Source organism: Porites lutea, chromosome 14 (genome assembly GCF_958299795.1).
Source record: "Porites lutea chromosome 14, jaPorLute2.1, whole genome shotgun sequence".
NCBI classification, from domain to species: Eukaryota; Metazoa; Cnidaria; class Anthozoa; order Scleractinia; family Poritidae; genus Porites; species Porites lutea.
The window spans coordinates 20,768,651-20,781,493 of record NC_133214.1 but is presented as its reverse complement, the minus strand read 5'-3'; the positions used below and the strand labels follow the sequence as shown (position 1 = coordinate 20,781,493).

Here is a 12,843-nt window from a genome sequence, read left to right as displayed (position 1 = left end):
CAAAGTCCGGGACCCTTGATGGCGTGAACCCTTTAATAACCAATCCCTTGGACGAATTTTAAATCAAATTGCTACGTATTAAAAAGGAGCTCTCGTCATGGAATGTTTCTGCTTTATTTAGCGCAGACCATAAACTCCTTCTATTATTTAATACTTGACGTTCATCCAAGCTTAAAAAGTAATTGTAACATCGTGAGCATTGTTCGTATATCAATCAGGAGGGATTCACTTAACAACACAGCTGTTACGATGGAGCCGATGGATTCCGCACCGGTTATGAAGGACGATCGCTTAGACGGGGGTTAATTGGCAAGAAAATCATTTGGCTTTACGCACGAGAAAAACACAGAAACAAGGAGAATGCAAGTCGAGACAAAACATCAGGTTGACAAAAGTTTCGTCACAAAACCCCGCGAGACTCAGCAATTAAAAATGGCAAGAAAACGTTGTTGCCATGCGCCGCCCAAGAGCAGAATCTCTTCAAGTTAAGTGTTTGACACAATCGGATACTTCGTTGCATAGCTTCTGATTGGTTTATACATACTTATACACCCCCATAACGCCCCCAGAAATGCTTTCTTTTCATTGACTGAAAGGTATCCAAGACTACAAAAAAAATTAAATGTTACCCCAAGATTTGGAGTCAACTCCCGGCCCTTAGGGTTGGCCGGCAAACAAAGCCTTACGGGAGACATTTGGACCCTTTCGATCCGTTAGGCTATGAATAGTAATCCCCATTTTTCCCTCGCCTAGGGTGATTTTCAAGCGCGCTCGCGTTTCGCTCGCTCTGCTATCCCTGAAGAAAAATGGGGATTACTCGTAGTCTACCTTTCCGTCAAAAGAACAATGTTTTCTCAGTCGTAACACGCAAATGCGTGAGGGCCTCTCGCGTTTTCGTGCTTTGCGTTGTTTAGATCAGTTGCAAGTGTGCTCCGTACAAAGTGAATACGTGAATAATAAAAATTTATTGTTAGGAAATGAAGACAGATTCTTGAGTTAGTTGACAATGCACTCAGGTAGCCTGAGTATCAGGCGTTTCTGGGGAAAAGGGGAAAGATGGAAGCGAAAAAGGGAGAGAGAAAATCTCCTCTCCCCTAGCCCCTTAGGAAGGCCTGATACTCAGGCTAGCACTCAGGGCACTAATCAGACAGAACGCCTGACGAAACAAACTGAAGCGAAAAGTATAGCGTGACCTGCTTGTCAAAAAACAATGACGTAGGAGATAAAAGAGTTCTCTGATTGGTAACAGATGGTACATAATTAAAATTAATACCTTCCAAGAAGACATACGATTTCAAGAACAACAAAGCTAAACTACAAACGGGATTCTTTGAAGTTAAAACGTAGTTGTAAAGTTAAATGGAGTTCACTAAGAAACTAAAGAGAATCGACAGACGACACTTTTAATATTTTGTGTGAGAAACGAAAGTGGGTTGCATGACAGAATGTCCTGATGTCTTTCAGAGCAACACAGTTTACTTCCGCCATCGATTTGTTGAAAGCTGTAAATCTCTATTGGTTATCCTTGGATTTCTGATGCGAAGGAAAAATATGATGTATTTTATCAGGCCAAGAAACTACCCAAACATGGCAAGGAATTTCAGGAAATTTTACTATAACTGGTAAACTAGGTGAGAAACCGGCTTGTGTGCATCTGCTTCGTCACAAAACCTACAAGACCTATTGAGTGGAACTTGTATCTGTCCATTTTGAAGTTGCATTGCATTAAACGTGCTTCTGGCGTGACTAAGTTAAGCACAATATGTAGCACAGGGAAAATAGTCTATATCCAGATTATACGGACTGATCTTTGGAGTTTTCAGGCACATTAACCGGTCCACCCATAACGAATAAAAATAGCTATTCTTGAAATTCGTGTAAACAAAGCACGGGCAAGGTAAAGTTAATTTCAATTTTAAACAGACTTAAACTTTTCACTTTAATTTATATCTCATTCAGTACAGCTAAAATCAGTTATCTTGAGCCGGACATCTTTCTTAGCAGCAGAGACTGTATTTTACTTAACTTCAGTGGTATCTCTTGAAGTTGTCTTCACTCCGCTCCATTGTCGTGATTGAACTTAGTTTTGCTATTTCGTATTATTAACTAAGTACAAATGTCTTGTTGGTAACTATCAAGTTTGTAAACACATATGAAAAAGCTATTAACTTTAAAATATCATGGTGAGGAGAACTAACCTTTACTACTTAGTAATAGCAAGGTAAATTTTCAGGGCAGATTTACAGATGTTATAGTCGGCTTATTTTTTTCCGATTCTTTTATTCTGATAAAATTTTAATTTACAAACGCGTTTTTTGCCCTGCCGTTCATGGATTACTAGCTTTTCCCCCCATTTTGTTAACTTTGTTTTATCTGATCTTGAGCAGAAATTAAAAGTCAGGAAAGTGCAATCACAATTTGAACCAAGTGTTTCTACTCGATACATGGCTTGCTTGTTACATCTTGTTCTTTTTGTGTTTAAGTCACGCACGTAAACACTTTGTATAGCTCATTTTAGTGAATACCGTGATTCTTATACTGATATGCTCGCAAACAGCAGTCTACTACCTTGTCGTGACACATATCTGTGTTATGAATTATATTGAGCTAGCGAATTCTTATTTTATCACTATGTCAAGCGATTCCTCGATTTCTTGCCATCATTTTGCTTCTTTCAGAGTATGGCAGAAGTCGACGAGATCTCGCAAGTGCAAGGCCGTTTTTAGGCCCTTATTACTTATATATTGTTTAAAAAATACTCGCGCCCACACCTGCCATACTCTGCAGACTGGCCTCCATAACCAGCGAAAACCTATGCAACCGAATATTTTGCTGTTGGTTGCTTTTGCTGAAGTAAACGCTACATGTTCATGTTTCTTGGTGGAAGATATCAAAAATAAACGGTAAACCTTAAAAATTCAATTGACAAACCGATTTACTTCCTCACAAACGTTGGAACGCAGAAATGATGGTGTTTCCATGGCGGCGTCCACATGTCATACTTTGTCAGTTCAAATCAATAAGAGCTCACTCGGCTGATAAGCGCGAATGCAAAAGTTTTTCGGTACTGATAATCGGTCTTTCCCTGCATCTCTGTAGAGGCAGTTAAACCTTATTGCGTACAAAAGGGTTATGTTAAAATTGATGGTCTTATTTCACTCCTCGCTCTCCAGAGTACGATGTGCGTCAAGAAGAAATCGAAACAACCTCTTTACGGCGTCAAGTCCTCTAGCACCTCTCCAGTTACTCCAGGTACAAAAGCTGATTTTACCCCAGACCAAAATAAACATTTACAAAAAAGTCCCACGGTGATTGTGGTCAAAATTTAGCAGTGCTAGCTAACGCAGTCGAATTTTTAAGCAAAGCTTTTTCTTCTTCTTCTTCAATTACATAGCTCCATCTTTAAGCTATTTCAAGATCTCTTGGTTTCGCTCTCAAACGTTCCCGGGAAAATCGCGATGGCAATTTCCCATGCAGTGCTTCGCCATCACTTTGGTGGTAAAGTGTATTAACTTAAACCTACCGGTTGTTAATCGTAGTCCCAGTAGTGGCACAAAGAAAACTACTTTGGAAACTCATACTTGCAAGAGTCCTCTACTCTATAGTACAAGAATCGTATTAGCCTTTTGCTCTGATTCCCCCTTCCTGCTTTCTCCTTTTTCAACATCAGCACCAACTCTAGCAAAAGAGAAGTACGCGGGACCGCGAACGTGGGACCATGCAAATCAAGTTTGTAAGGATCGTTGTTTCTGATTGGCGCGCTAAAGTCACCACGAAGCAGTCACTTCGGCATCACTTCCTGTAATTTGCATTTGCATTTGAAGACCAAAATATAAACTAATCTCAAGGGCCTATGTAATAATATATATGCAAGCAGATAACATCAGTTCAGTCAATGCACTGGTATCCTGTGAACTCAAAATTGCGCCAAAGTGGTCGAGGATTTGATGATCTGGTATCTGGTTCCATAGACTACGAGTAGTCCCCCATTTTTCCTCAGGGGAAACGCGAGCGCGTGTGAAAATCACCCCACGCGAGAAAAGGCGCGCCGCGTGTCGCCTTTTCTCGAGTGGGGGGATTTTTACGCGCGCTCGCGTTTCGCTCGCTCTACTATCCCTGAGGAAAAATGGGGGACTACTCGTGTCTACTGGTTCCACATGTGGGCAATCATGTGCAAAAAGGAGTTATCCATGACAAGGCTGTCATATGGAGGCTGCACAACTCTGCACTGCCTCGTAAATTGTATTTAGTTATCCCGTGTAAAAAACTGGAAAACATAATTTAACCGATCCAGTTTAAAACTCTTAAAAATAATAATAATTATAATAATAGTATGCAATAGTATAAAGTTAATTTAATTCTTTTAAAAGTTTAGTGTTCTTTGAGCCCTTTTTTTAAACTGAGCCAGATTGGAATCTCAGCCATGGATTTCATTTAAAAAGGCAACACGAGATAAATTAAAAACTAAGACTGTGCAAGGCATGTATCTCAGCGAGTTCGTACCTGACGCGCTCTGCGACTCCGTACGCGAAACATGTAAGCCTTAACTTGAACCTACCGATTGGTGATCATTGTTCCAGAAGTGACACAAGGACCTCGCTGGATAATCAAAGTTTAAAACTGTTCAGTTGTCTTATACTGATTATTTCACCACCGACAATGCCTTTTACTCAGGATTTCTCTCCTTTTCATTCCGTTGTGTCAGACGGGACTGATTCAAGTTTACAACTTTACATCTTTTAATCGCCTCGCCAACACGTCACGGAGATTCGTTGCGGTGCCTTAATCTTTATATTTTAATCTTGCACGAGACAAACGTTTGCTCCGCCCTGATGCTTGCAACTCAATCAAGTTTCAGTGCATAAGTGCACTGTACATTTAGAAAACCTTTAAAAGGCCATTAAAAAGTAGATGGGTTGAAGCGATGTAGTGATTTCATTTGATCATTACGAAAGTGTTAAAAAAAGAAATCAGTAGAAGTCTGTAAATAGAAAGCAACAAAGATTAGTGACCCTCTTCATTAGTTTTGCCAGACTTCCACCACGTGGCTTTAGGCGGATTAACTCAAACATTTGATTGACAGATGAAGTACGACATGGTGTGTGCACTTTGAGTTTTTGGAATACACGACATGGCAATAATGAACGTTCTGCCAGAATAGAGGAAGTTTGCATTGCAAAGAAATTTGAAATATTTCCAACTTTAGTTTCGAATAGAACGGATCGATTTTTTTCCCCTTTAATTTAAATTTTGTAAGAACCTATCATATTAGGCGTAAATTGCTCTTTGTAACCTGGGGGAATTTCGAGGACGTCTAAGGTATCCATCTCCTCAAGTTCGGATCGGTATAATAAGCGCCATCCGTAGAAAATGTTTCGTTTCCCATTACCTTCCCTATCTTTGGTTGGGCAAAACTGAAGAGGAAAAAAAGCCAAAAGGAGGAATAAGGCTGGAGTTACTCAGTCACAATTCAATTCTCCATAGTAAGTTTATGTAGCTTCAGTTTAAGCTGCACTTCATTCTTATAATTTTGGATCTGTAATCACTATCCGTGATAATTTAACATTCTGCAAAGAAAACTGACGAGCTGGGCCTAGCGTGATACAGCATTGCAGAAAAACATTACACTCACGGACTAAAGAAAATCGCTTAGTTATTCGATTCAGATCCAGAAGGCACTTTGGAAAATATTGGAACCCTTATTCAGCCGTAATAAAAAAGCTTTACGCTTCAAAAGAGGTCAAAGAAAATGTGCTTGCTTCAGAGGGCAAATCGTGCGACCAGAAACAATAACTACAGCAAATCGATATGTATGTCATGACCTCTCAGTGTGAAACATGCGGCTAAAATCACATTTGCTCAGTATAAATGTAGAACCTTCCAGAGTATAATCTACCCAGCAGATAAAAACAACTTTATAGGAATAAGCAGCATTTTGGCATGAGGTAAAAGTCGTGTAGGCCTACCACTCCTTTTTATTGCTATTCCCCTCCTCCCTCCTCCCTCGCGCGTGGTCTCGCGCCCTAATTCCCTTCCCCTTCCCTTTCGAACGCCTGCCACGCAGGCTAGCCTTACCGTAGCCCCGGGGAGGACGTTACTTGGGTTAATGTTTGCTGGCAGGGTTATTGGCTCCTGTTGCTGGTTATGTGCCGCTGGCCTCTCAGAGCCCCTAGCCCATTATAGTCTATTTTTTAGCCAACTATAGACCTCATCTTAGTAACTTTTTGGAAAATGTAATTTTCGCGATCCCATGAACATAGTCACTTTCTATTTATACATCTACCTTATCAATGTCGTTTCAAGCGGCGGAATGTAATGCGGTCAATGCGAGCTTATTGTTAAATTTAATAAACAACAACTTTCTGGTTTTTAACCGAGAATCTTCCCACTTTGAATCGCTACTTACCCCCAAAATCCGAAAATTTGCGACCCCCTTCTTGTAACTCTATTGAAAATGAGACACCATTATAGTCATTCCAGTCGTGAGAATGCGACCCCATCATGATCCAGCGGCACATCCCTATTAGCCTCTTGTAAAGGAGTACCCCCCCCCCCCCCGGGACCGTAGCTCAACGAACTGTTTTTTTTACAAGTTAGCCAATCAGCAAGCTCGGATGTATTTGACAGGCAGTCTGATACGCTCCTTGCATACTCAGCGCGTGTATAAAATACCAATGAGACCTAAAAAAAATAAAGTGAAAACAAAGAAATTTGTTCAATAGTTTGCGCTTAGCAAAGTTATCATTTGATCATTTCTGTCCATGCTACCGTGTGAGAGAATGGAAACAGTTTATTCGACTGATTTGAGTAGTTAGCTGCGACATGACCCGAATTAAAATCTCACTGGCGATTAGAAGCACGCAGTGCCAAAGAAACACAAAAAGGAGGGAAAGATCCACATTCATTTTTTCTACAGGGGTATTCAGTGTTTTTCTGCTTTTTTTCCCCAGCAAACTAAAGAAATTATGAAACCAATACGCAACGAATACGGATGGTCTTGCGTGACTGAAATTGACGTCTACAAATTATTCTATCCGGTTTTATACTTAGCGCTGGGGACATCGACATGCTCTTAACGGAAGGTTTTTTACCTTCAGAAACGGAAAGGTTTGTTACTAAAACAGAGTTGATAATGAGGTGTCTGCGTGAGCGTGGAGGTTGACTTTTTATGAGAATCTGTCCACTAAGCAAGAAACACTCCCGTTGTCCGCATTCAGTTAATCTTTGGATTTTTTGCGCATAACCGATCAAGCGGGAAGGAATAACGAAAGTTATGCTTGAAATAAATGTAGACAAAGAACAGGCAAGGTAAAGTAAACAATTTAATGTGGACTTGAACTTTTTATGTAGCAGAGATGTATTTACTAGACCCTCGGTAGTATCTCTTAAAAGAAAATAAAGATAGCATTTGTATCGATCATTGAACTCGGTTTTACTTTCTCGCATTTTATTCTTAAGTACAATTATTCTCTTCTCGGTATTCGGTAACGACTCATTGGTAATTATCAAGTTTGTAACTACATGGCGGGAAAGGATATTCACTTATTATGGGGAGGCGAACGACTATCAAAATGTCAGTATTAAGCTCCATAAATACGCAGGTCAGAGTAAGTCGACCTATTTCTTTCATTCTGATAAAGTTAAAATAGGCTCATATTATAAATTTACACACGCGTTTTCATATGCTGGTTCATGAATCACTAGCTTGGTCCAATGTTTGTTCTCTCTGAAACACAGTTAACTGAAAAATCAGGAAAGCGCAGTCACAAGGTGAACCAAGTGTTCCTTGCTTGTTATTTTATGTTCATTTTGTGTTTCAGTCACTTGTAAACACTGTTTACAGCTCATGAGAGAATTCCATGACATTTCTATTGAAGAATTTTGCCTGCCGGATTTGTAAGTTTTGAAAGTAGAGAATTCTCATATTGATATGCTTGTAAATAGCAGTCTATTATGCTGTGGAGACATATATCCTTATATATTATACAGAGCTAAACAAAACTGCGAAATCCTATTTAATAACTATGTTAAGCGGTTCCTCAATTTGCTACTTTGCGTCTAAGTTCTTTCACATCCAGCCAAAACCAATGCAAGTGAATACTCTGCTGTTGGTTGCTTACCATGCTCCTTAGTGGTAGATATTAGAAAATAACAGTCAACCTTAAAAATTCAGGCGATAAACCAGTTAACTTACTCATTTGCCGGATCTGCCGTAACCGAAAAATAACTGCAAGGTGTTTCCATGGGCGTCCGCATCTCGGCCTGCCCTCAGTACTAATAAGCAGGAAATAAGCGCGTCTGCAAAAGTTTTTTGGTATAAAATCGGCCTTTCTCTGCTTCTCTGTAGAGAAAATTAAACCTGATTGCGTACAGAAGAGTTATGTGAAGTTATACTTCACTCCTCGCTCGCCAGGTACGACGTAAATATGTAAATAAACATTTAAAACAAACGTGACCCGCCTTCAAGTTGTGGCGCGCTCGGTTCATTTGTTTCCCTGCAACATGCCTGAAGCACTAGCTACAACTCTCACAACATTTTTGCCTCGCCCCTCTTGTCACATTTTATCACCATATTCTAAGCTTCAGGGGCACCTCCTAAATATATTCAAACCACTTTTTGAAAAAGTCGTAGGGAATTTTTTTTTTTTTTTTGCCGTCCGTTGTTTTGAAAATTTTTGATCACTGGGGCGATGTTTTGATTTGTTTGTTGATAAACACAAGCGCGCCCTCTCATTGGTTGAAAAGTGTCGCGTGACCAGTTGGCCCTGTCCTTAAATTTAGGGATATTCCGGACTGTTGACGGTGGCGCTTATTTTACGGTTTGTGATTGATGAGTTGGTTGACCTGACTGACACGGTTGCCGCAGATTATGCACATCAAACATTATTCCTTCCCACGCACTTTTCTCAAAAGAGAAATATAGACTTCCCAGCTTGTTTATAACCCGGTCGCGCACGCGCGTTCCCTAGACTGAGCAAATACAAGGGACGACTTGGAAATGAGTACGCGAACTACACGAACAGCGTTGTCCGTGCCGTTCCGAAAGTTTTTCATTATGAGGCTAGAATTATTCCACATGTTGATGTTATTCTCATTTCTTCCTAATCGTAACGCCTTCGCCTCGATATAATAAGAGAATCGTTCTGACACAACCCACTGTAATTTTGGTCTCGTACGATGGTTTCCGGTGGGACTACATGGAGAAAGTTCATACTCCAAATTTGAATTTTATCGCAAGTAATGGCATCAAAGCGAAACACCTTCTCAATACCTTTGTTACCAAGACATTCCCGAATCATTTCACATTAGTTACAGGACTTTATGAGTAAAGCCACGGGATCGTAGCAAATACGTTTTTCGATCCTGTTTTAAACGACACTTTCTACTTAGATGCCGTGTCAAAGCATTACTTGGATTCAAAATGGTGGAACGGAGAACCGGTGTGGATCACAAATCAAAAAGCTTTTAAGAAGAGTGCTGTGGTTTTTTGGCCTGGTTCAGAGGTGAAAATAGAAGGCCAGTACCCTACACACTATTTACCCTATAATCGGTCACTTTCCTTCGAGAAACGAATAAATTATTTATGTACAATGTTAGAGCAGGATGATTCTCCAAGCTTTTTGGCCGCTTATTTTAACGAGCCAGATCACAGTGGGCATAAATTTGGCCCCAATTCACCAGAGATTAAAAGCATTATTCGTAGAATGGTTAATGTCACTGGATATCTGTTGGAAAGTTTACGAAATCGAGGATTGTTGAGTCAGGTAAGAAGATCTAATCTTAAATAACAGCCAAATCAATCAGTTTACTGTGAAAAGTTGACATCAGCTGACTACGATTCTTTCATCAACAATTATGTACGCGATGATTAAGTTTATTTAAGATTGATTACACTTCTGGTGTGGCATCACGGAGCCCTTTCACTCCTTGCGGTTGTGCACTGCTGGCCTGTGTCATAAACAAAACTAAATCTCTGGTTCAGTCTGTCTGCAAGTCTGAGCACCGAAATATTCTTGTTCTGGGTCCCCAGCTGTGTGTATCAGGATTGGAGTTCATCGCATGTGCTATGATTGGCCCGTAAAGAAGCCATTGTTGGATCGGCCAATCTGGTTGGTAATTTGTTGAGTCCATTGTGGTTCCAGAACAATTAAGGATCCCAGCTCTGCTTCACAGACCTCACTAGCTGGGTTTAGATTACATCAGTGATCCAGGATACTTTGTGTATGACTAGATCATACCCAATGCCGAGGGTTATTCACTACTAAAGCCAATGATGATGCTCCATCAGATGTCAACATGATGGATTTTATGTTCAGAATATTCCATTCACACTGCCAGTGATTCTGTTACCTCTGCGTTGTGCAAAAAATCCCCAAAGACGCAAAATAATTCATGGCATTTATCTTGTAGGATTCAAAGGTTGTTCAGTTGATCTGAGGATGCTTTTGTATAGTATCCTGTTCGTGTGGTTTCTGCGGCTGTTCTTGTGGCTACTTTTTAACAACAAATATTGGTTTGTCTTTCTTGTGCTTTACAATAAAATTTTTTTTATTGAACGAGTGTATTTTAAATTCAGGAAACTGTAATACAGAGTTTTGGAGTCAGATTAACTGTCTGGTTACATTAAGTCCCAATTTAGGATTGTTTGTTTTTCCAACTGGGACTCATCAGTTCTGGACTAGGTCTCATGATTTTTCACAAGAGGAGTCCCAGGGCCCACAACTATTTGCAACAAAATCACTGCACTCCTGGACATTTTGCTGAAAAACACCTTTTAGAGTTAGTTAATGGGCCATTTTCTGGGTGCTGTCTTCCAAAAAGGAGCAAAACTAGATGGATGCTCTAACCACTGTGCCACAGTTGTTCTCCAACTTTCATTTTAAAGACTGTTTAAATCTAGATGAGGTATCATATTTATAATGGCTACAATAGTATGCATGCTCCGATTCGCTGCTAAGCAGGCATTATTTTCTTGTAAATTTGGCCGTGCATTACTAGCTGGCTGTCCAAGGCATATAAAATCTGTGCTAAACTTGATAGTGGAAATCCCTATAGCCTGAGTATTAGGCCTTCCCCAAGAAATGCTCAGTGATACTCAGGCTAACATCCTTCTGGACATCCATGTAATAGTCAATAGACAGCTGTCAAAATATAGGGTATCCACTGACCAGTGTCACATGACTGTATCGCAGGGTCAAGTGTACAACTCACCGAAGTGACCTGTTTTTTTTAAGTTATCCAGCTTGATTGCAGGCTCAGGTCCATAATGAAAAGGCCTTATAATAAATAACTTATTAACCTCGTCCATTCTGTCATTACAGGGCAATGTCTGACCTCAGTCTGAGATTTCGGTCAGTAGTTCATGGTCATACATCAACTGCTGACCGAGATTTCCCTGTAATGACCAAATGGAAAGGTTAATAAGTGGTAGTTATTGACTCTGGGGGGACGTCAGCACTCCAGGATTAATGGGCCTATTATTATGTTGAACTGCATTCAGCCTCAGGGCTCAAATTAAACTGACTTCTTTTTAGCCAGAACGGGGCTACTAGGTCTCACAGCCGGTAAAAGCATGGGGCCATCTAGCTTTCTTCGTAGCGCATGCAAATTTTCAAATTTGTGTGTTGTTGTCAATGGTGTGTGATATGCTTGTAACAGCCATTCACTCTGATGAAGGCCAGTAAAGTTGGTCAAAAGAGGTGAAGGACGAAAAAACATACTGTTTTGCTCTTCATTTGTGGTACTGGATTTCTTCAATTATGAAGAGAATGTCTTTTGGTAAACGCTTGTGATATGTGATATATATGGTAAGATGTAGTAATTCTTTACGTGTCCCATAAGATTATTATTAGGTAACAACTGACGGATCTAAATATATTTCCACTGTATTTTTATGACCCATTTTAGGTAAACCTGATTATCACAAGTGACCATGGCATGGCAGATGTCAACAACTCCAGCTGGATTATTACATAATTTCCATCAGACTGGTATACACTTATCACTGATCCAAACAGGGCAGACCATGCTTCTAATGTGTTTTTTCATATCCTACCCAAGAAAGGAAAGTTGAATGACACTTACCAGAAGCTCAAGACTGTTCCACATCTATATACATACCTTAAAGAAGAAATACCTGAAGAGTTTCATTACAGGCATAACCGACGTGTCATGCCGATTTTCATTGTCGCGGAAGAAGGATGGACCATTACAAAAAACAAGTCGAAAATTGACGGTCGTGGTAACCATGGCAACAGTAACCAATTCCCTGATATGCACCCTTTTTTTCTTGCCCAAGGACCTGCATTCAAAGAAGGCTTTGTTTCAGAACCATTTGAAAATGTGAATATATACTCTCTTATGTGTCATTAATAAATAAATATGTCTCCCGGTCAAGAATTATTATGTTACAGACAACAAATCATTTAAAAACTGTCCTTTTAAAGTTTTGTGCTGTTATTTTGATGTCTCACTCAATTAATAAATTATTAATTATTATTTTGCTGATTGGCCACAAAAAATCAGAAGCAGGCAATTCAAACGTTTCTGGAACTGGTTCGGTAAGTGTAAGTGCCCAGGGCTCTTCTTGATCTTATAGTAAACTTTCACTGCGACCGTTCTGTCGTCCCGACTAGCTGCCCTTGGGTCTCAGAAGATGACTTATTGACGGACTCAAGCAAAACTAACTACGAAAGAATGATTGGACAACCAACAGTTGTGACAATAGACTGATCGAAACGCACCAATGACATTACGAGTCTTCATAGCCAATAAAATCACAGCTTAACTGACAGACGACCAATAACATCGCGACCCGATCAGGTCAATGACTAGAGGTAACTT

At 40.0% G+C, this 12,843-nt stretch overlaps 1 protein-coding gene and 1 pseudogene across 1 annotated transcript in view; one reads left to right on the top strand and one right to left on the bottom strand.

Moving 5' to 3' along the window:
• The window catches only part of LOC140923849 (TNF receptor-associated factor 6-like), a 32,362-nt gene that overhangs the window by 6,802 nt on the left and 12,717 nt on the right, over window positions 1–12,843 (bottom strand). The gene's annotated exons all lie outside the window — the stretch shown is intronic.
• LOC140923847 (ectonucleotide pyrophosphatase/phosphodiesterase family member 5-like) lies at window positions 9,022–12,372 on the top strand (annotated as a pseudogene).